Source organism: Lissotriton helveticus, chromosome 5_1, assembly GCF_964261635.1.
Source record: "Lissotriton helveticus chromosome 5_1, aLisHel1.1, whole genome shotgun sequence".
In the NCBI taxonomy this organism is placed as follows: Eukaryota; Metazoa; Chordata; class Amphibia; order Caudata; family Salamandridae; genus Lissotriton; species Lissotriton helveticus.
Genome location: NC_136065.1, coordinates 1,510,627,557 through 1,510,651,510, shown reverse-complemented (window position 1 = coordinate 1,510,651,510; position 23,954 = coordinate 1,510,627,557).

The window sequence follows — 23,954 nt, the reverse complement described above, 5'->3', positions numbered from 1 at the left end:
GGCGCTCCTTGCAAACTCATTGGGTGTGGTGGTTTCGGTGTTCTTCAAGGGGTGTCTGTAGGCAGAGAGGTTGGAGAAGTGCCACACTCTACCGTCAATCAAGAGTGCTGAATTGCAGTACACTTCACGCACAGATAGAGGAGGTGTGTAATTGTCCTGACCCTTTCCAATATGGCCACTTCTTTTTACCTTGACGATGTCTCCTGCCTTGAGCTCTACAGGTTTACACCTGTGTCTTTGGTCATACATCTCTTTGCCTATGGACTGAGCTTGCCTTAGCCTTCCTTTAACTTGCTGAGTCGACCAGCATACCCTCTTTGCAGCTATAATCCAACCCACATTGTCCTTTGATAGAGGAGTTCTTCCCCGCATCAATTCAAAAGGGCTGTGTCCTGTTGTCTCACACGGTGTGATTCTGTAGACCCACACTGTCTTGAATGTCTCTTGTTTCCAGTTTAGGTTGTTGCTGTTTGCTAGCTGGATTATTCCTTTTACAATCCTGTTGAATCTTTCAACGGCTCCATATCCGGCGGGGTGATAAACGGATGTCATTTTATGTTCAATTTTGTTTTTTAGAATGTAATTTTTGAAAATATCAGACATAAATTGAGCTCCATTGTCACTTACGATTTGTTTAGGGAGTCCCTCATGAGTGAAAATGTCATCCATGAACTTGACAATGCTTAACGCACCCGGTTTGTTAATAAATTTAACTTCGGGCCACTTGGTGAAGTGGTCAATCATCACATTTATGTACCACTTTTCTTGTTCATCAGATACAGGACCCATTTTGTCCACACCAATTCTCTCGTGGTATGTAGATCCCAAATCTTTGGTCTGTCTCTTCACATATAGCTTCACATTAATAATGCATATTCATGCTTTGTATCCTGTTTAACATCGATGCTTATGTCATTTTCCCGATGCATTTCTGCGCCATGCGCCTTTATCAAGGGAACAATCTGTTAAAGAAATAATATGACATTCAATGTTTTGCTGTGCTTACTAATGCCACCCATAAATACATTGTTACATATTTAATACATTCTTACAGCCTAGTGGTCTAAACTTAAACTTTATATACCAAGAACATAACCGTTGTGTGCCTTGACCGGAATGCGATTTAATAAGATGCTAAATCGCATTCCGGTCAAGGCACACAACGGTTATGTTCTTGGTATATAAATGCATTAACAGAGAATACTAATATGTTTAAGTTTAGACCACTAGGCTGTAAGAATGTATTAAATATGTAACAATGTATTTATGGGTGCCATTAGTAAGCACAGCAAAACATTGAATGTCATATTATTTCTTTAACAGATTGTTCCCTTGATAAAGGCGCATGGCGTCGAAATGCATCGGGAAAATGTCATAAGCATCGATGTTAAACAGGGTAAAAAGCATGAATATGCATTATTAATGTGAAGCTAGATGTGAAAAGAACATCGTAAATCACCAAAAATTGTCTAATAAATGGAATTATAGACAAATCCTCAAAGTACTTTTGTTATCTTTATAAACAAAGAGCTGGAGTGACAGCACACACAGTGCCCAGGGAGACAGACCAAAGATTTGGGATCTGCATACCACGATATTATTATTCACACTCCAGAGTAGGGAGTGATACCCCGGAGCACGTAACAAGAGAAAAGCAACAACAAACTCTCGCAGTGCACATCCACTATCCACCATTATATTGCACACCAATTCTCTCCCATGGCATGCCTGGGCTTGGAATGGGTTGCAGAGGTAGTCTGAATGTCACTTGTGCTTTGTCTGAGTCCATGCAGAGAGCGCACTCCCTGACAGTTCTCTCTATATCTAAGCTTATGCCTGGCCACCAGTACATGCTTTTAACTCTTACTTTTGTCTTCACAATGCCCAAATGCCCTTTGTGACATAGCTTGAGTAGTCTGGTTCTTATATTATGGGGTGGTACAAATCTTCCACTTCTGAGAAGGAATCCGTCTTCATGTGACAATTCATTTCTCACCTCCCAATAGGGCTTGAGTTGTTCCGATTGCTTGTTTTTGCAGATCCATCCCTGGGTCATCATCTGTATCACTTGACTGATGGTACTTGTTAAGTAATCCAAAAAGCTAGGTATGGTTGTAGAGGTTTTATTCACAGCACAGCAACACAGCAAGTAGCTTCCAGATCCACAGGAACAGTGCAACTGACCTGAAACCTGGAAAGCAGCAGTGTTCTAAGAACACTTAAAGAATAACAGGGGAATCTTAAAGGGACAGGATAATATGTATATTAACATGAAATGTAACACATCTCCCTTCAATGAAATTGAAAAACAAAAGATAATCATGTTACATAATCATTGAATTTAACAGGAACAGATCTTGAACGATCAGAGGACTTGACTCTTGAAGCAATGGAATAATTGGTATTGTTTCGAGTACATGAAGAGGATTCCAACTGTGAAATGGGACACTTCGCAACTCTCCTAATGTTCCAGAGTCTGCCATCTTGAGTAATGACACTGTTGCTAAAAACTTTAACTATCTTCATAGGTTTACCAAACTTACTGGAACATTTCGGAATCAAACCAGGTTTCTTAATTCTAACCACATCCCCCACAGTAAAATTTGAAGACTTAACATTCCACTTTTTATCATACCATATCTTGGATTTAGCTTGTTTAGTCTCAACTTTCTGTGCAGCTACATCAACTAATTTATCAGAGAAAGATCTCTCAATACACTTTTCTCTGAACCACCAAGGACAAATGGATGAAACAGGATCTCGTCCTTTGAGTAAACGGAAAGGGCTAACCTCAGTGGTGGAGTGGGGAGTAATCCTGTAGGACCAAAGTTTTTCTCTCAAATTTGTCTTCCAATCTGAACCATTTTTAGAGCCATCAGTTATGAAACCTTTCAAAACTCTATTAAACCGTTCAACAAGACCATTCTCAAGTGGTTCATAAAAAGACACAGTGTGGTGTTTTATAGAATGTAATTTAAGAAAATCCTCCATTTCTACTGATGTGAGTTGAACTCCATTATCAGTGACTAAAATAGAAGGACAGCCTTCTCTAGCAAACACTTCTTTAAAGAACTCTATCACAACACTGGTAGAAGCCGAAGAAACAAATTTGACTTCTGGCCATTTGGAATGATAATCTATCAACACAAGTGCGTACCTAGAATCAGAAGGGAGACACATGAATGGACCAGAAATATCAAAAGAAATCTTTTTCCATGGCACTGTGGGCCAAGAAGTAGTTTTTAATGGAGGAATATTGGTTTTTAACATTTTGTCATTTCCCATGCATACAACACATTCTCTGACCTTGTGTTCTACCAAACGATCCAAAGATGGCCACCAAAAAAAATTCCTGATCAACCTTTTCATGGCAGACATACCGGGATGAGTTTTGTGGGCAATATCTAAAATTACACTTTGTACATTAAAAGGTGGAACACATTTACCCGACTTGAAAACCAAATTATTCTCCAATTCTAACTCATTGGATATATTAAAAAATGGCATAAAATCTTCTTTCAGCAATTTCTTTTCCGGCCATCCTTCTTGAATAAATTTTTTATAGCTTGTAAGGTGAGATCTAAATCATCAGATTTTTCCCACATTTCTTCAGAAATCTCAGTAAAGGAAGTAGAAAGAACATCTTGTAATAACATAACAACATCTGAATCACCAGCATTCTCATTAACTAGACTTTCACAAGGATGGCGAGATAAAAAATCTGCCACAACATTTTTTTTTTCCTGGAACGTACTCTGGAGTAAAAGTATATTCTTGGAGTCTGGAAGTAAGTCTGGAAATGCGAGCTGTGGAATTCCAACCTCCACCAGGAGAAAGAATATTAACTAATGGCTTGTGATCTGTTCTTAATACAAACTCACTTCCCCATATAAAATTTCTAAAATGTTCAATGGCCCATACGCAAGCCAAAAGTTCCTTTTCGATGACTGCATATCTGCGTTCAGTATCATTGAGAGTGCGAGATGCAAAACATACATTCCATTCATCATGACCTGATCTTTGTGATAAAACTGACCCTATACCATACATACTTGCATCTACCGTGATAACACACATCTTATTTATGCAAAATGGTTTAAGCGTAGGAGCATTTAGAATGTCATTTTTTATGAGATCAAATGCCACTTGTTGTTCTTTTTCCCACACAAAATCATTACCATGTCTCAATAATTTTCTTAGTGGCTCCATTTTGGTGGCGAAATTATTGACAAATTTACTATAATATTCGCACATTCCTGCAAATGACAATAGCTGATCTCTATTTACAGGTGCGGGAGATTTGCTGATTCCATCCACATTGGATTTTTTAGGAAAAACACCATTTCCGGACAAAGTATGACCTAGATATTCAATAGTAGACTGAAATAGTTTACACTTTTTTGTCTTCAATGTCAAACCACTCTTTCTCAACTTTTCACACACACAGCGTAGATGAATTAAATGCTCCTCATCAGTACTAGAAAAAATCAAAATATCATCTTGGAAACATTTCACAAAATGTTCCACATCTCTAAAAATATTATACATGACCCTCTGAAAGACTGAGGCCGCCGAAGCTAACCCAAACGGCATCCTTGTATACTGATAAAGACCTTGAGGGGTAATAAAGGCTGTGAGGCATTTAGATTCATCTGTTAGGGAAATTTGGTGATAAGCTGATCTCAAATCAAGCGTGGAGAAAACTTTGGCACCTTCCAGCATGGAAACAACCTCGTTGATATTGGGAAGGGGATGACAATCTACTAATATGGCTAAATTTAGTGCTCTCAGGTCCACACACATTCTCAAAGATTGATCAGATTTTCTAACTAAAACAATCGGGGAAACCCATTCAGCTGAGTCAATGGCTTCTATAATTCCTTCTTTAACCAAGTCATCCAAGGTTTTTTTGAGCTCTTCCCTAACATTGATGGGAACGGACCTCAACTTCTGTTTTACTGGGACAACTCCAGCTTTGAGCTTAATTTCATGTGAAAAATTTTGCAGCATACCTAACTTGTCCGAGAAAACATCCTTAAAGTTAGACTGGATCATATCAATTTCTTTTCCATTGGAAATAGTAGATATATTACAATCCTCATAAATTTCACCTAACATAATAGGATCTTTAGCACGAGGATTGAGTATAATACCAAATCTCCATTGATCCATCCAACCAATCACATTTACTCCTCTTTCAGCAATATGTAAACTAATTTGTACACGCCTGGATCTAAAAGTAATCTTCACTATAAAATGTCCTAAAATATCTACTCTTGATCCATTGAAACTAAGTGCACGAATACATGAAGGAAGGATATCATTCAAATTGAGTACTTGTCTTAATTTTTCATCAAAATATTCTTTGGTGATAATGGTCCAAGGTGACCCTGAATCAGCCATTAGATTGAGACTGATACCTAACACAAACATTTCACAAATGGGTTTCTTAAGACATTGACCTTCTGAAGTGATCAAAGAAATCTCTTCATCCAAATACACTACAAAACCTTTATTGATTGAAGAAACACACTCCGTGCTTTCAGGAATACAATTGTAATCTCCTTGTGTGTTATCCGTCACCACAGCTACTTTTCTATTAGAACTTTGTGCAACTCTCCCTGAATCTCTACACATATTGGAAAAGTGTCCTAACCTTCCACACTTCCTGCATTCTTTATTTATAGCAGGACATCTGGGAAATGAAGCAACATGCATTCTACTGCCACATTTGTAGCAGATAACAGATTTTTCATATCTCTTGAAATTTCCTGTGCTATTGAATTTATTGTTGTTTGTAAAGAAACGTGAGTTTTCATTTTGTCTATCACTTTGTTTGATCACACAAACTTCATCATGTGAATCAGACTTGCTATACTGATGTTTTTGTACAGTAAGCATCCATTTCTCAGATTGTTCTAGTGATTTGGCAATCGAAATCGCTTCCGACAGTTTGGGATCACCTAATTCCCAGAACCGCTCTTGCGTCTTTTTATTCTTGACATGTACAATTATCTGATCCCTTAACATCTCATCACATATGGTGCCAAAATTACAGTGAATGGCTAAGGATCTCAACGCAGTTATGAAATCATCAAATGATTCTGATTCTAGTTGTGCACGGGTATAAAATTTATATCTATTTAAAGCTATGTTGGAAACAGGTTTAAATCTTTTCTCAATTCTGACTAAAGCTTCTTTATATACATTAGATGATTCCCCTTCAGCCAATACAGGGGAAATGGGTGGTAAAGCTCTAAATATCATTTGTCCTTCAGACCCGAGACAATGTAAAAGAATACTTTTTTTTCTTTCTGCCCCCATGCGTTCACCATCTATAGCTTTCATGTAGTTAAAAAACTCTTCTTTCCACCTAGTCCAAGGAATGGGTGGATCACCCTTATTTTGTAAAAACTTTTCAGGAGGATCAAACTGCATGTTTTTAAATTATAGGTACTGTATACTATAACTCTAAACTGTATAATTGTATTAATAATGACTATATAACTGTGGTAACAATAAAGTTCAACTGGGTAAACGCAATATAATTGACTGCTGCTGACTGGTGAAGAATATTAATTGTAAAAGGTCAGTCTTATAAATCCTATAAACATTTCTTTTTGAGATTCAGTATTTAAATATTAACATTGCCTGTTTGAAATAACACCAAAAAATGACCTCAATTAACATTAAACGCGAAGGAAACTTAATCTGTTGATGTTGTCAACAATCCTTCTCACTCGACATGACGATAACTCTGTTGTTATGGAGTTGTCATGGAGATCTTCAAAATCTGCAAAATGGCCGCCACGCTGTGTGACGCTGCGTAGTGACGTCCTCACGCACGCGATGACGTCTTGTGGAGACGCTCCTCTCCTCGGCGGCAACAGACGTGTCCCTTCGATCGCTGAACGCGAGAAGAGTTCTCGAGCAGACGAAAACAGCTACTTGTGTGCTGGCCTCGCACCCTACTGCTCCACTCGCTCTGATTTCAAAGGTAAGCACAGTCGCGCCCTGGCCTCGCGTCTTGTTGCTCCACACTCGAAGGTAAACACAGTCACGCTCTGACCTCGCGTTTTGTTGCTCCACGTTTGAAAGTAAACACAGTCGCGTTCTGGCCTCGTCTTGTTGCTCCAACCACGATAAGCTTACAGAAAAGTCTCAAAAGTCTCAAAATTTTCTCAGTCAGCCGTTGGTAGGAGTTTTGAAACGGGGTTTTCTTCTTAAATCCAAGGGATTCGTAGGTTGTACAGAAGTAATCTCCCCAGTAAAAACAATGCTTTTTTTTCAAATGTTTCAAAATTAAAATTTCTTTAAAAAAAAACTTGAAACTCCACCTCTGTGCTGTGTCCTCAAACAGGAAGGTCACCCTCGTCGCCAATTTTGTTAAGTAATCCAAAAAGCTAGGTATGGTTGTAGAGGTTTTATTCACAGCACAGCAACACAGCAAGTAGCTTCCAGATCCACAGGAACAGTGCAACTGACCTGAAACCTGGAAAGCAGCAGTGTTCTAAGAACACTTAAAGAATAACAGGGGAATCTTAAAGGGACAGGATAATATGTATATTAACATGAAATGTAACAGTACTGTCCTTGTCCTGTTCCATGAACACTTCCCCTTTGGAAATCCCGCTGGATTGTTCAAGTACCTTGACAATGGTAGCCTCATCCAATTCAGATATCTCTTCGTTGCTTGCCTTACCTACTGGCATTTTACTTAAGAAGTCTGTTATCACGTATTTTATTCCAGGGACATATTGGATGTCATACATGTAGTCAAATAAATGTACGGACAGCCTGGCTAGCCTGGGGGAGGCTGTGTACAAACCCTTTGTGGTGAAAACTTTGGTTAAGGGTTTGTGATCAGTGCACAATGTGACTCTTGTGCCCCAAACAAAGTGCCTGAAATGTTCTAAGGCCCACACGCATGCCAACGCTTCGCGCTCTATTACTGAAAAGTTATCCTCTGCAGGGGTGAGTGAACATGATGCGAAGGCTATGGTATACTCTCTACCCTTTGAGTCTTGTTGGGTGAGTACCGCGCCCAAACCCTTGTTACTGGCATCTGTGGTCACAAAATTTTGCAATGACGTGTCAAATCCTTGTAGTAGTAATGCAGTGCACATATCCCTTTTAAGGTCCTGGAAGGTTTTGTTACATTCTTCAGTCCACTCAAATCTGTTCTTTAGTTTTAGAAGTTGCCTCAATTCATATGTCTTGTGTGAAAAATTCCTGATAAACTTGGTGTAGAACTCAACCATCCCCAGAAATGACCGCAGTACATATCTGTTCGTGGGCACAGGCGACTCTTTTATCGCCTGAATTAGTTATTTTTTAGGGCTGATACCATCCCTGGTTATTTGGTGGCCAAGATAGTTTACTGACCTCACCTGTTGTAATACCAACCCCAAATCATGTTAATTGGTATTTGTCCATACTATGCAACAATCACCACTGCTGAACGTTTTCAAGAGCATTTTTTCATGATACTCATCCACAAATGCTTTTTCGCATTTCTTAGTGCCACATCTTTAACATCTCTCTTGTTGGGTGGGCTTTCTTATGGAAATATTGATAGAATTTGGAGTAGTGTTTCATATGCCCTAAAATGACCTTTATTGTTCTGCACCTTTGGGCTTTCTGCATCCCTAATGGCTCTTGTAGGACGCTCCCTTAGTTGTATCCTTCTTTCAGACATGGTGTCCTAAATAGTACACAAGTCCCACCTTTATTTTGCACTTGTCCTTCCTGATGGTTAACCCATTCTCTCTCAACACGTCAATCAATTTATTTTACACAAAGTCAACCTCTGTCTCATTTTTACTTTACTCCACGATGCCATTGTCAACCTGTATGTACACCACTCCTCATATGTTTGAAAACAAAATATGCACAATTATTTGTGAAGTGTCTGAGGCCAATTTGAAAACTTTATACATGGACGTTCCCACTCACTGTGCTTAGCACATGTGGGTTTGAATCCCATCTTCATCGCTTCGTAATTAGGTCTGTACAGTAATCCATGATTAGAAAGTAGTTTATTGATAAATTTCACATGGACCCACACAGACACATATACTGGAATTGGCTAGGTCCAGACACTAATGCATTCCAAGCCCGTTAAACTTTCCACAGCCATTGAGCCTGAGGCTATGGAATACTTCTCAACACTGTTTATACAGCACTGCTCTGAAAATGTTAACCAATAGTCTGAAGCATTTTTTCCATGAGCCTTTCCTTTCTGTCTTTATTTTAATACTGTATGTTCATAATTTCTCATCAAATGAAGTAGTACATGCTCCTTTTGGAGACACTTGTGAACTTCATATATCGCACATCAAGCATACCTACGTCATATTTCCCTGTAGTGATTTTACAATTGTCAGAGTTCACAAAGCAAGTAGAGATTACTGGGCCACAACTGTGGGGGTTGAGGTTGCTTACCTCTGATGTCCCGGGTCTGTTCTCCTATGGCTTTGCAAACTCGGCCAAGAACAACCTCTTGATCACTTGACTCTCACAACCTCATTTAATCTCTGCTGAAGTGTGGAAAACACAGGGATAAGGTGAGCAAATGGTGTCTTTGGCTTCACACTTTTCCCTCATGTTTTACCTATTTTTGCACCAGTGAAGAAAGGGTACTTAAATCTGCACAGAAATGTACATATTTCGACTGGAAGGTGAAGAAAAAGTGTGGTAAAAGAGCTTTTTTTTTAAATTCCTCTTTATTATCGCACTTTTGCCTCTTACCTCCCTTTTATGCTTGGTTGAAGCTCTCAACAAATGTTGGGAGAAGCTATTAAGATTTCTTTTTTTTTTGTGCTGATTTACTTTAGAGTCAGACTCTGGGGCCCACCTGATCCAGCACCTTCCAGAGCTATATCTTTATACCAAGGATCTTAATGCCTCCTATAGTTCTACCGTGTTTCTCTTCCCTTACCGGAAACCGCCCAACGTGCAGATCTGCCAGTACAACTTGGAGACCATAAAAAGAAGGTATAATCTTTGGACCGGACTCCTCTTATCGTTAAGCTCTAATCACTTTATAGTAGGAGTTCAAAATGTGTTTCTTTTTTTCCACAGCTCTATCTAGACTTAAAACACTTTTAACCGCTTTTATCCACTACATTTTAGTTGGCACCCATTACTAATCCATTTCTTACATATTTCTCTTAACGCCAAGAGAATCAAATACATTTTTTTTCTTTCATTAGGGAGATCAGCATGCTCAGGTGATGTCCCAAAGAAAAAAAGAGATAAGCTTACCTGGAGTTCTGTGGCAAGTATGTCTGAGATATCTCTACTCACGTCTTCCCAAAACTTCTGAATCACAGGAAATTCCAGGAACATATGGAATGTCGTCTGCTTTCTCATGGCAACATTTTATACATCTTGACGTTCTTCCATTCCCCAACTTTGATAATCTGAATGGTGTCCAATACACTCTATGGAAACAGAAGATGTGGTTCCTTCTGAAATTGGCGGGGTGTACTGTAGAGCAGTCTTCAAACTGGGTCCCCGGCAAGCTCTTCCCCCACAGATCGGTCAGGAGTTTGAAGACACCTCTGATAGCTCCACCAACCGCCAATACCATCTCGCCACTTCCTTCTTCTTTGGTGCCTCTCTCATTAAGTCATCTTCCAAGCCATTTGACAAACCTATTTCCTCCACAGATGACTGAAACCAGCCCTTCATTTGAAAGTATTTAAATTTGAGACTTTATTCGTAGACACCACAACCAACTTGTCCCAGGATATCAACTCTCCATCTTCCACCACCTCCCCCCATCTTACCATCCCTGCCGCCTTAAGTGGATTTGCCAACGAATCCCTTGTCCATTCAGGTGATCCTGGGGCATTCCATATTGGCATCCACCTACTACAATATGTAAGTTGTACCTCCTTTCTAATATTGAACCAAAGTTCAGCCATTCTCTGTAAGGTTTTGAGGCGCACTCTCAAAGTATTTAGGGTTGTGAACTTATACATAAACCCTTGCATCCATCCTTCAATGTCTGATAACATGTATTTAAACATATTACCAATGTCCGAGTTGTCTGGTTGCGCTAGTAGCATTTTTTCTATTCCTTAGGAGAAAGGCCCAGGCATAGTAGGTTAGATCTGGTAGACAGAATCCCCCCTTTTCCTTCCTTCTATGTAGTTTTTTCCAAGTAATTCGGGGGCCTTTGAGTCCCTTATAAAGCTATTGATTTTACCCTGTAGTTTCTTCAACCATTCCACCTTGAATAAAAAAGGAATCATCTTAAAAAGGAATGTGGCCTTCGGAAGGATTATCATCTTCACTAGATTCATTCTCCCAATGATCGTCAAAGGAAGATGAGCCCAGTTTAACATCAACTTCCTGGCTTCTTTCATTACAGAGAATGTTATTCTGGAAGATCTTTGATAATCTGAGTAATCTTTATACCAAGGTATCTCATCTCCTTCTTGCAAATATTTAGAGTTGGTTCCAAGCCATAACCTCTGTTTTTGCCTTATATACTGTATACCCAGCAATGCGACCAAATTGTGACGTTAAGTCATTTTGTAAGGAGAACGTGGTCTCCAAATCTGATGTAAATACCAACAAATCATCTGCATAAAGAGACACCTTTTTTCCCCATTCCTTGTATCTAAAAGGGACTATGCAACTCTCCTTCCTAATCTTGGTTGCCAATGGTTCAATATATAAATTGAAAAGGAGAGGGGATAATGCGCATCCTTGTCTTGTCCCTCTTGAAAGATTAAAGGGCATGGAAAGATTACCATTTATCAGAAATCTTGCCTGAGGTTTCCTGTACATTCTAGCCAGAGTCCTGCAAAAATTCCCACCCAGATTGTAAAGTTTTAACATCCATCACCTGCAGGTATGCCCAGTTTACCCGGTCAAAAGCTTTAGTAATATCCAATGTAATAGTTGCTAAGGGAAATCTGTAGGTGCAAGCTATATCAACTGCCTCTATTAAGCTGAAAGTCAGTTCCTGAATCTCTATACCTCTGACAAGCCCTTTCTGATCTGAGTGGAGGAGGTCCCCTACCACCCCATTAAATCTTTCTGCCAGGATCTTAGCAAGGATCTTATCATCGCAATCCATTAAAGAAATTGGCCTATAGGAGTCACACAGATTTAAAGCTTTCCCTGGCTTTGGCATTAGCGTAACAGTAACCTCATCCCAGGATTCAGGCAACTCTGCTCCCTTTTCAGAAATTCGGCAAACAGCTATCAGGTGTGGCAAAAGGACCTCCTCTAACATTTTATATAATTCTCAGGGCAACCCATCCGGTTCTGCTGCCTTAACTGACTTCCCTGCCCTTATTGCATTTTTTATCTCTATAGCCGCTATCTTGCTATTTATCACTGAGCTGCTAGCGCCAGAAATATCTTGGGGGACATCCTGCCCTAACCATGTCTTAACTTCTCCCTCGGTGACCACCAAATCCTCTTGATATAACTCGCCGAAATAATTTTGGACGGTTTTCTCAATTTCTCTACTTTCAGTAAGTGTCCTACCCGTCATGTCACGCTTAACTTCCTTAATAAAAGATCTTGCTTAGTCTGCCTTAGTTTTCCATGCTAACAGCTTCCCAGAGCCCTCTCCGTACTCAAAATGAGCGATTTTACTTGCCTTTCATCTCTTACTTCATCTATCTTCCACTAAGCTAGACAGCTCCTCTTTTACAGTCTGTAGGGAATCTTGTAGCGTTAGTTCTCACTTTCCCCCATCAGCTTCGAAAGCTCTTGCGCCTGCTGTTGGATACGAATTTCTAGCAAACTTACTTTTGCAATAAATTCTTTCCTTCTTATTGTATGAAGGCTAGTTTTTCTTCCCCTCACAAAAGCCTTGTATATATCCCATACCACGCCTCTTGGTGCGCTACCCATATTTACTGCAAAGAGTTCCTCCGACTCCACTCTGAGTGTTTCTATCACTGCCTCATCTGCCAACAAGTCACTATCCATAGTCCACCTTCTTATAGTTAGCCCGGCAGACAATGATAGTACCAACAAAACTGCTGAATGATCCGAAAAGTAGGCCCTCACATGTGCAGCTTTTTCTACATAATCTCTCAACCCTTGGTCGACTAAGAAGAAATCAATTCTTGAATGATGTCTATATTTCTTGTTATTATATGTGAAGCGCTTCCTGACCCCCATCCTTTCTCTCCAGATATCACACAAACCCATTTGTGCCTTAGTGGTTTTAATTAATGATTGCAGCTTACTGTTTATAACTGACCGGCTGTTAACAGAACAATCCAACGAATCATCCAAGAACACATTAAAGTCACCAGCCAAAATGACGGGATCAGTAAAATTCAATAGTTCTGTCAAGAGCCCCCCAAATGGCCTCGTACTATCAATATTGGGGCCGTAGTATCCTACCACTGTGTACCTTTGATTATCGATTTTAAACTTTGCAATGACCCATCTTCCTGCTCTATCTACTATACTGTAATCTACCAAAATACGTGGACTGTTCTTTACCAAAATTGCTACTCCCCTTATCGTTAACTGCTGTGTAGTACACACCACCTCCTGCAGCCAACTCCTAGCTTTAAAAATCTCTTTCATTTCCTCCCCTGTTAGATGTGTTTCTTGTAAGATAATGATCTGAGCTGGAATATCTTTCAAATACTGCAGTATCTTCTCTCTTCTTCCTTTCACTCTTAAACCATTGACATTCCAGGACAATAACTCCACTCTAACTCCCGATCTGCTACCATTTCCTTGTTCAGACTTTTGCTCGAGGCGGACACTCCCTACTCCATTTTCTAGTAAATGAGGACAACTTTTTTTTTTCCCTTATGTGCTCTCCACCCAGTGAACCTAACCCTAAAACTTCCCCTCCCTCCTCCCCTTACCCTGGAGAACCCTCCTTTCTTCTTCATGGCCTCAGCCTGTGGGGCTGCTACGTCAGAAAAGATATACTGAAAAGATGGCGGGACATATAACCGGGTCTTAATGCCTACCCCCTAAAAGTAAATCAGTGTGCCTATGCAAACAAAAGATTGTCCTACGTATTTCATTTCCAGATCGTTTTTTTGTTTAGTTTTAAGGGGGGGGGGGTACTATGGGGGATACCCAATATGGGGGGGACACCTGGGACATCCCCTGATATTCCCTGACCTCCTTATGTGGCATCTACTCCAGAGATAGATTTAATAAATTCCTCAACGTTCCTAAAATTCAGCATTTTGTTTTTATACATTACTCGTAGTGAGGCTGGGAACTTTAATTGCGCCGTAGCACCTAGCTGACCGGACGCGGTACTACAGGCGGGGCCACTGGCTGTTGGGCTGCCTGTCCTGCTGGGTTCGCTGGCTGTTGGGCTGCCTGTCCTACTGGGTTCGACATGATGCCCCTTCCTTTATTAGTTGCCCAAGCATGTCACTAAGCGTACTTGGGGTCTTCAGTCTTGATTCTCTGATGCTCTGGGGTGCTTGGGTTTGCCAGTGTTTGTTATCTTCTTATGTGTCCTGGGGTGCTTGTCCTTTCTCTTGTGTAGTGCTGTGCCTCAGTTGTGTTGTGTTACATTCCCCCATTTAAAAAAAAATATGTTGGTCTTTGAGCAGCCTCAGTGCCACTGTTCCACTTGCATTTGCCGCTGCTTGTTGGTTGCAGCTCTTCTAGGCGTTGCCGGCCCTGTTGCTGAGCATTATGACGCTCACGCGACTTGTCCTGCCTTATGGAGAGCTGCTTTGTCTCCTCGCAGATGTCCGGTGCCCTCGCGTGCTTCCTCTTGGCTTGGCTTGGCTTTCCCCACTTCTGCGCATGCGCGCGTCGGGCCGACTGACTACGGGGTTTCCCGATAGCACTGGGATACCCCTGGGCGGTGCGCGCGAGCTCTTTCTCCCCTCTCAGATCGGGCACTCACGTGCGCAGGCTGCGCCGCGCTCCGCTCGGCCTCAGGATGTTGCTGCTCTTCTTCGCCGAGTCCTCTCGCTGCTGGGCTCGGCTGGGCCTCGTGCTTGTCGGCACTGCCCCGGGCTGTACGGTGGGTGTCTTTTCTTCAATGGGACCAGGATTGTGCTGATCCTACCCTCGTCGCCAGTGTAACGTTCTGGGGGGGGGGGGGCACATGCGACACAGCACATAACAGAGAGGTCATACACTGCAGGTGTAATAAGGGCACAGACACTCGTGATTGCTAGTGCGGACCGGAAGTCTCGAGCGACCCCGGCTCCTTTATTTAAGCTCTCTGGCCACGCCTGGCCAGAGAGTGATACATTGAGTGTAGCTCGTTCCGGGTCTTCACCCAGCCGGGTGAACAACTAGACTGCTACACCCTGGAGGAGAACATTTCGGCCAGCTAGTGCAGGTCGCTGGGAGCTGCTAGGTTCGGGAGCGGACATTATGTGCAGCGGAATTAATTAAGCTATGAATCGTGTCAATTTATTTGCCTATCTGTTGTGTGAGGTGGTGCGCTCAGGTCGAGTTGCGGTGGGGGGACGGTGAGGCCCGTTCTGGAAGCTCGGCGTGCGCGGAGGATTCAAGCGCTGAGTTGCTGGGTCGAGGCAGCGCACGGGCTCAATAGAGGCCGTGGAGCTGCGGCGTGGATTCCCTTCCGGGTGCGGGAGGGGCAGGGACTGCTCGCCTGACTTTGGTGGTCGGGAGACGTCGTGTAGAGGCAGAGTGGAGGGCGAGGAGTGGAGAGCTGTGGCAGCGGAATTACCGAGGAAGAAGTTTAAAGGGAGAGGACGAAGCGCATGCTCCATACGGGTAAGCCCCAGGGGAAGGGAGACTCCTCTAACTTATTCTGCCAGCCTGGGGGGGGCATGGGGGAGAAGACAGGGACAGAGATAGTCCCTATGTAGGGTAAGAAAACAGGGAAGCAGCAGAAAGGCAGGAGGGGCACACTGAGAAGCACAACAGCTGAATGCACATCGAGGCATTAGTTACCCCAGACATAGCAAAAATTAACAAAGTGAAGTGCTTAAAGGTGACTTCAGGAGAGCAGGCTTTAAAGGAGGAAGGAGGAGGCGGAAGAGGTAGCAGGGCAAAAAAGAGGCAGCAATCCAAGGTCAGAAGCTAAAAATCACCCCTTCACTCCGGACTTGTTTTAAGGTAATGCCCAACACATTGGTTTTGAAGATGGGAGAAGAAGGGAAACAGTGGGATCAGCTTGGAAGGAGGTGAAAGATGGTGGCAATCTTAAGCCTGGTTGCAACATGATAGGTGTGCCAGGCTCTGACTTGGCTAGCCCAAATAGTTTCCAAGTCCTGTCAGTAGATTGTACCACTGCAGAAGATGGTGTACAAAGCTTGGTAGGTGAAACTGTTTTGAGGTCTGGTGTGCTAAACTCCATGTTAGATCCTGCGGTACAGGGTGGAGGACCAGTTGCCGGAGGGCCAGCTGCTAGAGGTGGTGGATCGGGAGACACAGAGTCAGGAGAGGCACTTCAGAGGTCTGCACCACAACAGCCAGATTTAGAAATGATCCAGTTACTAAGATTATAGATAAGAAACAGATTCTAAACGTCAGAAGCAAATCAAAAATATATAAGAATGGCATGTGAAAATTTGGAGAAAAAGTTTGATGACCTTACTGTTAGGATTCAAATGCTGGAAACCACAGTTAAGGATTTGTCCCTTCAAGTTGGAGTAAACAAGGAAAGCATTAGACTGCTTAAAGAAAGCGGGGCAGGCATGTAGGAAAAGTTAGAATTGCTTGAAAACAACCAAAGAAGGAACAATTTAAAGTTTTTGAAAATTCCAGAAGGGGCTGAGGACATAACTTGAAAAGCTTCGTACCAAAATTGATTAAAGTTGGGACACAAGTGGATTGCTCTCTGCAAGGTATTATGGATGATATCCAGAGAAGCTATTAAGATTTCACCTGTGTTGAGGTAGCAACATTTGAGATGGTTGTTTCAAACAAGGCCGGCCTTCCATAGTTTCCACCACAAGACCACTTGCAATGGGTCTGAGAAAGTTCCTTAAGTAATTCCTATCCTCAAAAATGCAAATAAGCATAGATGGCTTACCAATCAGAGCCTGTGAATGCACTGATCACACATCTGCACTTCCACTGTGCCCTTCTCTGCAGAAAATGACGAAGCAACAGGAAGAAAGGAGGGAATGCTTCTTTCCCTTCTTTCAAGAATCAAAGATAAAAATAAAATAAAGAAAAAAAATAACAGAGAGCACTGCTGACGCATTTGCAATTGCAAGGATCTGTGCTGGTCGTGGATAACATGAGCCGACACTGCATGTCTGTGCAGCCAACAAATACACCATAAAACCTCTTCTTTAGTTGAAGATGTGTTTTTCTATAAATTTGGCCACAACCATTCACAGCTCATGCGGAATTGCTAATTCTGCATGAGCAGTCAATGAGCGAAAAAAGGCTGCATTATGCGGTCAAGTATAGATGAGGAAATCAGTGGTAGTGATGGTGAGCAGTCACAGTCTTTTCAGGGAGGTATTGGGAGGTTGTTGGACCTCATCAATCAACAAACACTCTTCTATATAGTAATTTATTGTCAAACTCAGTACCTTACTTCCAAGATAAACAAGCATTTGCAATGCAATAGGTCTCGCATTTACGAAAGTTATAGCTATTGGCACTGTAAATGACAGTGTCTTTTATTTATGTGTTGTTTTTAAAACAGATAACTAAAAGGCATTGTCATTTACAATAACCATAGCTTAAACTCTTGCAAATGCGAGCTCTAAACAATAAAGTATGGATTATGGTGAAAGAATAAAAATAATGGCACACTAGGGGAAATATAGTGGTAAAATAACAGCGAGACTACCAAAAATGGAAACAAGCATAATCCTTAAGAAAAACATTGTTAAAAGTCAAAGATAGAAATTTCGTATTAAGCATTACTCCAGGAGAGAATTTAGGGGTCACACTAAATCTGGATTAAACGAAATCGGGCTCTTTGAAGAAGGAGAAAATCTTAAATCAAAAAGTCAGGGATGTAAACATAAAAACTGGCGTTTTGTCAAAAGTGCATTAGGAGTCCAAGGTAAAACGGACAGTAATTTAAAGAGATACACTTGAAAATAAAACTGAAGTTACACAAATGTGACATGTTAAAAAAAAAGACAAGTAGGAAGTAGTGCTTGTGAGAGCACAGCGCTCTAAAAAAAACAAGCGATGCGCGCTCTGTGCTGGGGGAGGGGGAGGGCCATTAGCCTGTAAGAACTCGCGGCAAGATCAAAGGAAGGGTGGGAGGGACATTGGGGAACAGATGGCCATGAAAGTTTATGGGCCAAAAGCGCATGCCTGTGGCCACGTGAACTCGAAGAAAACCGCACGAAAAAAGCGGTGGTTTCACAAGGATTTGGAGCACTTGAATTCTCGCCATTTCCCATTCTTTCGGAATGGAAAAGGCGAGACCTAAAAAATTTAACTTAATACTACACAACAGGCTACGCACAAGATGGAGTTTAGCATCCTGGCACTTAGAGTGGGTTACTAACCCTGCTTCTCCCCATTAATGTTGTGTCGGTTACTTAGCTTGATTAGGCTCAGGAACATATTACTGATGTATTCTGGTGCAAGTGCACAGTCTTAAATGGTTCTGTGTTGGGTCTCACCTACGAGTCTCTCACAGTCCATGTTGTTGGCTGACCCTTCTCCGGTAGCTGCCTGGCTCCTTGCGGGCTCACACACTCACACACTTTTGGGCTGAGACCGAACCTTCAGTCTTCCTCTGCCTGCTCAGTGGTCTCCTTGGATAATGTGGCTGGAACAGGAGGGCTGTAGCGAGGAGGGCAGCTGAATCTTCTTCAGGGCAGGGCTGTTTGGTTGCGGATCAGTGCGGCCTAGCATGGTCGGACTCAAGCAGAGGTGGAGGCCTCACAGGTCTAGGTTGCACAGCAGCACTGGGTCACAATTTGATTTGTGTGTTTCATTTTTATTTTTTATTTTTATTTTAAATCTTTTATTTATCATTGCAAGAGAAACACACAAAGAGAAAAAGAAAAAACCATGCGAAGTTCATACAACAATGTCATCATACACAATAATTCTTGATGATAATTAGTACAGAGAAATACATCCAAAAAATAAAATAGCTAATTTTTTCATGATTTAGAGGATAGTGATTACAGTCAGCCTTACCCAAACATAATTATCCCATAAGAGCTCTTCAGATTTTCTCCCTTTTCCTTAAAGAGTGAGGTCCCCTTAATTTTGGTAATGACAGTTCCATCGTCTGAATCTCATTAATTAAGGCCCACCATTCTGTAATATGCGGGGGATTCGGAGAGATCCAAGCCCTGGCTATAACCAATCGCGCACAAGCGATTACTATAGTAGTCAGATCTTTAAATGGACTGCTAATATTATTACTTGCCCAACTAGCTATTCTTTGAGGAGTATAATAGAGTTGGCATATAGTTCTGAAGTGTTGTAATCTTAGGTTAGAAGACTGAACGACCTGATTAATTTGACGTAAAGATGCAGAGATTTGGTTTGGTGTTATATTTATACCGACCATATTGGTCCATTTAATGGCAAGTTTACCACAATCGTCCATTTTTAAACTATTTAAACATGAATATCCTTCGCTAATGATTGATTTAGCTTTATCAGAGTATAAACAGTTTAAAATCTCTGATTGGTCAGCTTCTTTAATTTTCATTTTCCGCACTAAAAACTCCCTCAGTTGTATATATTTGAAATACATGCCATCATCCAGTTTATATAGAGTTTTTAAGGACGTAAAATCTAAAAGGCCTTCGTGACCAAAAAGATCTCCCAGTTTACACACCCCACATCTAGCCCAGGAAGTTCCAGCCCCATCTGAAAAAATTCCAGGAAGACCTGGGTTATCCCACAAAGGTAAGTCTGAATGAAAAAATGAAAAATTACCATATTTCATAATGGTGTTCCAAATGGCAATAATTTCTCTAGCAGTCTTAAATTTAACTCGCTTGAAAAAGTTAGGATCTTGGATTCTTAATAAAAAATAATTACTACCGGAGCCTAGCATAAATTGATAGAAAAAAAACATAGGTAATTTAGTATTAAGCAAGCTTCGAAGGCGAGGGAAGAAAGTAGCCAAAAAGTCGGGAAATTTTAATCCACCTATCTCAATAGATAATTTCAATGATTGAATTGATCTACGAGCTTTCTTATAACCCCATATAAAGCTACTGCAAAGTCCATCAAGTCTTTTGAAAAAAGAGTTGTTAAGTCGAAGGGGAATACATCTAAATAAATATTAAAATTTTGGGACCCATTTCATTTTGATTAGATTAATCCGGCCGACTAAGCTCAGCGGGATCTTATGCCATTTTTTGAAAGACAAAGCCATTTCTTTTAAAAGTTGATTATAATTAAGCGCAATTAAATTCCCCAGATTAGCTGATATTTTTATTCCAAGGTACGTGGCGTTATTACAAATACCATGAACTGGGACCAGTGGTTCTTAGTTGACTATAATTTGCGTATTTTCTAGATTCAATCTATACCCTAAGACCTTCCCAAATTCTTCTGATTCTTTAGTGATCTCAGGTAATGATTTAACTACATCAGTTGTAAAGATGGCTATGTCATCCGCACATGCGGTTATTTTTAAATCATGTCTGCCAAATTGGAAAGGGATAATGATTTGTGTGTTTCAATGCTTGGAGCCATGCTGTGAATTCACAAGCAGTTCAGCCTGCTACAGCTGAGGCACTGAATCTCAGTCATACTGCAGTCTTCAGCAGTTCAGGCACAGTGGCACAGATCAAGCAACACCTCTGAGATCTGGCACACTGGCTCAGGTCACACAGCACTTCTCAGATTGGGTGCAGCGGCTCAGGTCACGCTGAACTTCTCAGTTCGAGGACATCAGTTCAGGTTACGACACAATCTTCACAATTCCTGCTATGAATCACACAGGAGAGTTAGGGTCTCTTTGATACAGGGGAAGCAGCTTGCTTTCCTCAGGCTTCCTCTTCCCCTGCCCAATTGAACCAGGGTCACATTACACCTTGCTGCTCCTGGACAGTCGCTCCTCCTACATTCTTTCCGCACCTGTGGGAAGCTGGCTGTCAAGCAGACACCAGCTCTTTTTGGACACAGGTCTCTGAGTGCTCTGTGGAGTGCTCTGTGGAGCACTCCCCTCCTTGATCATAGAGAACTTTAAACTGGAAGAGCAAGAGGGTTGGTGGGTTCCACTTTTATACAGTCGAAGCAGACAAGAAATGTCTGTTTGCACGTTCAGAACTAGTTTGAGCTGGTTCTACTTTCAAGTTTCCTAGCCATGTAGCTTTCCTGACACAGAATGTGATGCTTCTCACAGCAGGGTAGTCTCCATCTTGAAGTACCCACCACAGATGTACAAAGATGTAGGAGCTTTCCTCACCTGGCTGTCATCGGTCAGACAGAAGAGCGATCAGGGAAAAGAATAATGGCTGCCCTCACCCAGAGGGTTTCTTTCAATTTAAAGAACAGGAGCTGGAGTCCCACCCTTCGCCCCCACCATCTACCAAATGGCACTTCTACATGAAGAATAATCACAGCTCCTGTCAGCAAAAGGCCTAATTGAATTTGAAATGGAGCCTTTTCTCCTCCTTTGCCACTCCAGTGTCTGGGTCTCCTTTCTCCGGCTGCAGGCATGTCAGTAATTCACTTCCAGTATATGGGAAAGCAAACTATCTCCTCTACAAGGCTATGTATTGTTGTACAAAATGGATTCTGGAGGCTTCCATCACTCTGGTTTACTCATTCACACAGTGCATGAGCCTTGAATGCAACACACAAAAATATGCACAACGTACAATTGGGATGTGAGCGTTGGGATCCAGGTTAGCACATAGAAGGAGAACTTTACATGAGTGGGCCAGTAGGCCTCTCCACTCCTGTGATATAGGTAAAAAGATCGGACTACAGCTATGATTCACAAAATGCAGTATGCTGTCACCACCAGTCCATGGGCCTCATTTATGAAAAGTAACGCATCGCTGCGTGAAAACAGCGATGCGTCACTTTCATTGCGCCTTCCTTGCGACACCAATGATGCGTCATATTTACAGTATGACGCATCATGTCATAAGGAGTTATAGATACGTCAGTATTTCTGACGTATCTGTAGGCGCAAAAGTGACGCATTGCTGGAGTGTTAACTAAGTGAAAGGATAGCACACCTTTAATGTTTCATCTGTTTTTTTGTCCATTCTTTCGAACCACAGTTTTGTTCGGCGTGCTCACTGCTTGACATGCCAAGCCCACATTGCATGTGACGAACATAGTATATCAAAATTGTGGGGCTTCTTCTTAACCCCACTCCAGTGGCGACAGCCTATTTACTCTGCATTTGCATCATTTTTTTCATTTGCTTGTATAGATCTTCATTTTTAAACCATCCACTTTGCGCAATATTTTGTTAAATAAACATCCTTCTTAATCCATCCTCAAGCAAGAAGCTGCACATTTACGAGGTTTCTCATGCTTTGGTGGGCCAAACGAACCTCTCTCCCCAAAACACGCACTGAAGCATGGTCCTTTTTTCAGCAGTTTATTTCTATCCAATGCATTTCGAACCCTTACATGGGTTCTTCGTCAGGGAAAACTGTAGACAAACAATAAAACGTATATTTACAATCATCTTCGTGTCATGTTAATTTCATCAGTTACATTCACTTCAATACAATCTGCTTACACTATATAAATGCTTTCCTTCCCCCTCATGGTCCGTTTTTCTAATCGATTTAATTTCATACAGATGCCCCCTCCCCTTTTGACTTGATGCTTTCTGTCCATGTTATCAAAAAACCTTTTCCACTTTGTGTAAGTTAAACCTGCTAAGCTCCCTGTTTCAATGGCTATTACTCTCTCTTCCCACCACGACGTCTTCCTCTTTACTATTCTACCAGATTCCAGCTTCCCTCACTCTCTCTCTTCTCCCAGCCTTCGTGTGCTGCGTTAATTATCCTCTCTTCTCCCTCCCAATCTCCCAGCTTTTTTCTCTTTACCTGCTGAAACTGCTGTCTCCCTTTGCTCTCGTGAAACTGGAACCATTCCTTTCGACTCGTGTCCTTCTTATAAAGATGAAAACTCCCCTTGCACGCTCGGTTCTGAAAACCCGGCCTCTTCAATCAACATTAATAATATCCACCTGGTTTTCTGCTGTCTTTTTTTCAATCTCTTACACGTCCCAAACTCCTCCTAGTTTACAACCTCCTACAACTCCCACATTCCTCCTTTTTGGCATCCTTCATGCCGGGTTTGTTTTTTCCACAGCCACCTCTAAATCGAACTATTTAAAACTCTATTCAAACTAATTGACCATTACGAGGAAAAATAAACACAGTGTCAATCCTATGTCCAATGAAATCTTTTTTTTAAAAAAACGTTTTCAACTCGACTATTTTGTAAAATAAACACGCTAATTGAACCAGATTTTTTTCATCTTGCTTGGTGGATTTGTCTTCTTTGTTGATTAACCATCTTAAGATGCATTGCTTTTCGCTGGGTGCTTACTCCAAGGGGCTGAAAATTGACGTATTAACTAAGTGAAAGGATAGCACACCTTTAATGTTTCATCTGTTTTTTTGTCCATTCTTTCGAACCACAGTTTTGTTCGGCGTGCTCACTGCTTGACATGCCAAGCCCACATTGCATGTGACGAACATAGTATATCAAAATTGTGGGGCTTCTTCTTAACCCCACTCCAGTGGCGACAGCCTATTTACTCTGCATTTGCATCATTTTTTTCATTTGCTTGTATAGATCTTCATTTTTAAACCATCCACTTTGCGCAATATTTTGTTAAATAAACATCCTTCTTAATCCATCCTCAAGCAAGAAGCTGCACATTTACGAGGTTTCTCATGCTTTGGTGGGCCAAACGAACCTCTCTCCCCAAAACACGCACTGAAGCATGGTTCTTTTTTCAGCAGTTTATTTCTATCCAATGCATTTCGAACCCTTACATGGGTTCTTCGTCAGGGAAAACTGTAGACAAACAATAAAACGTATATTTACAATCATCTTCGTGTCATGTT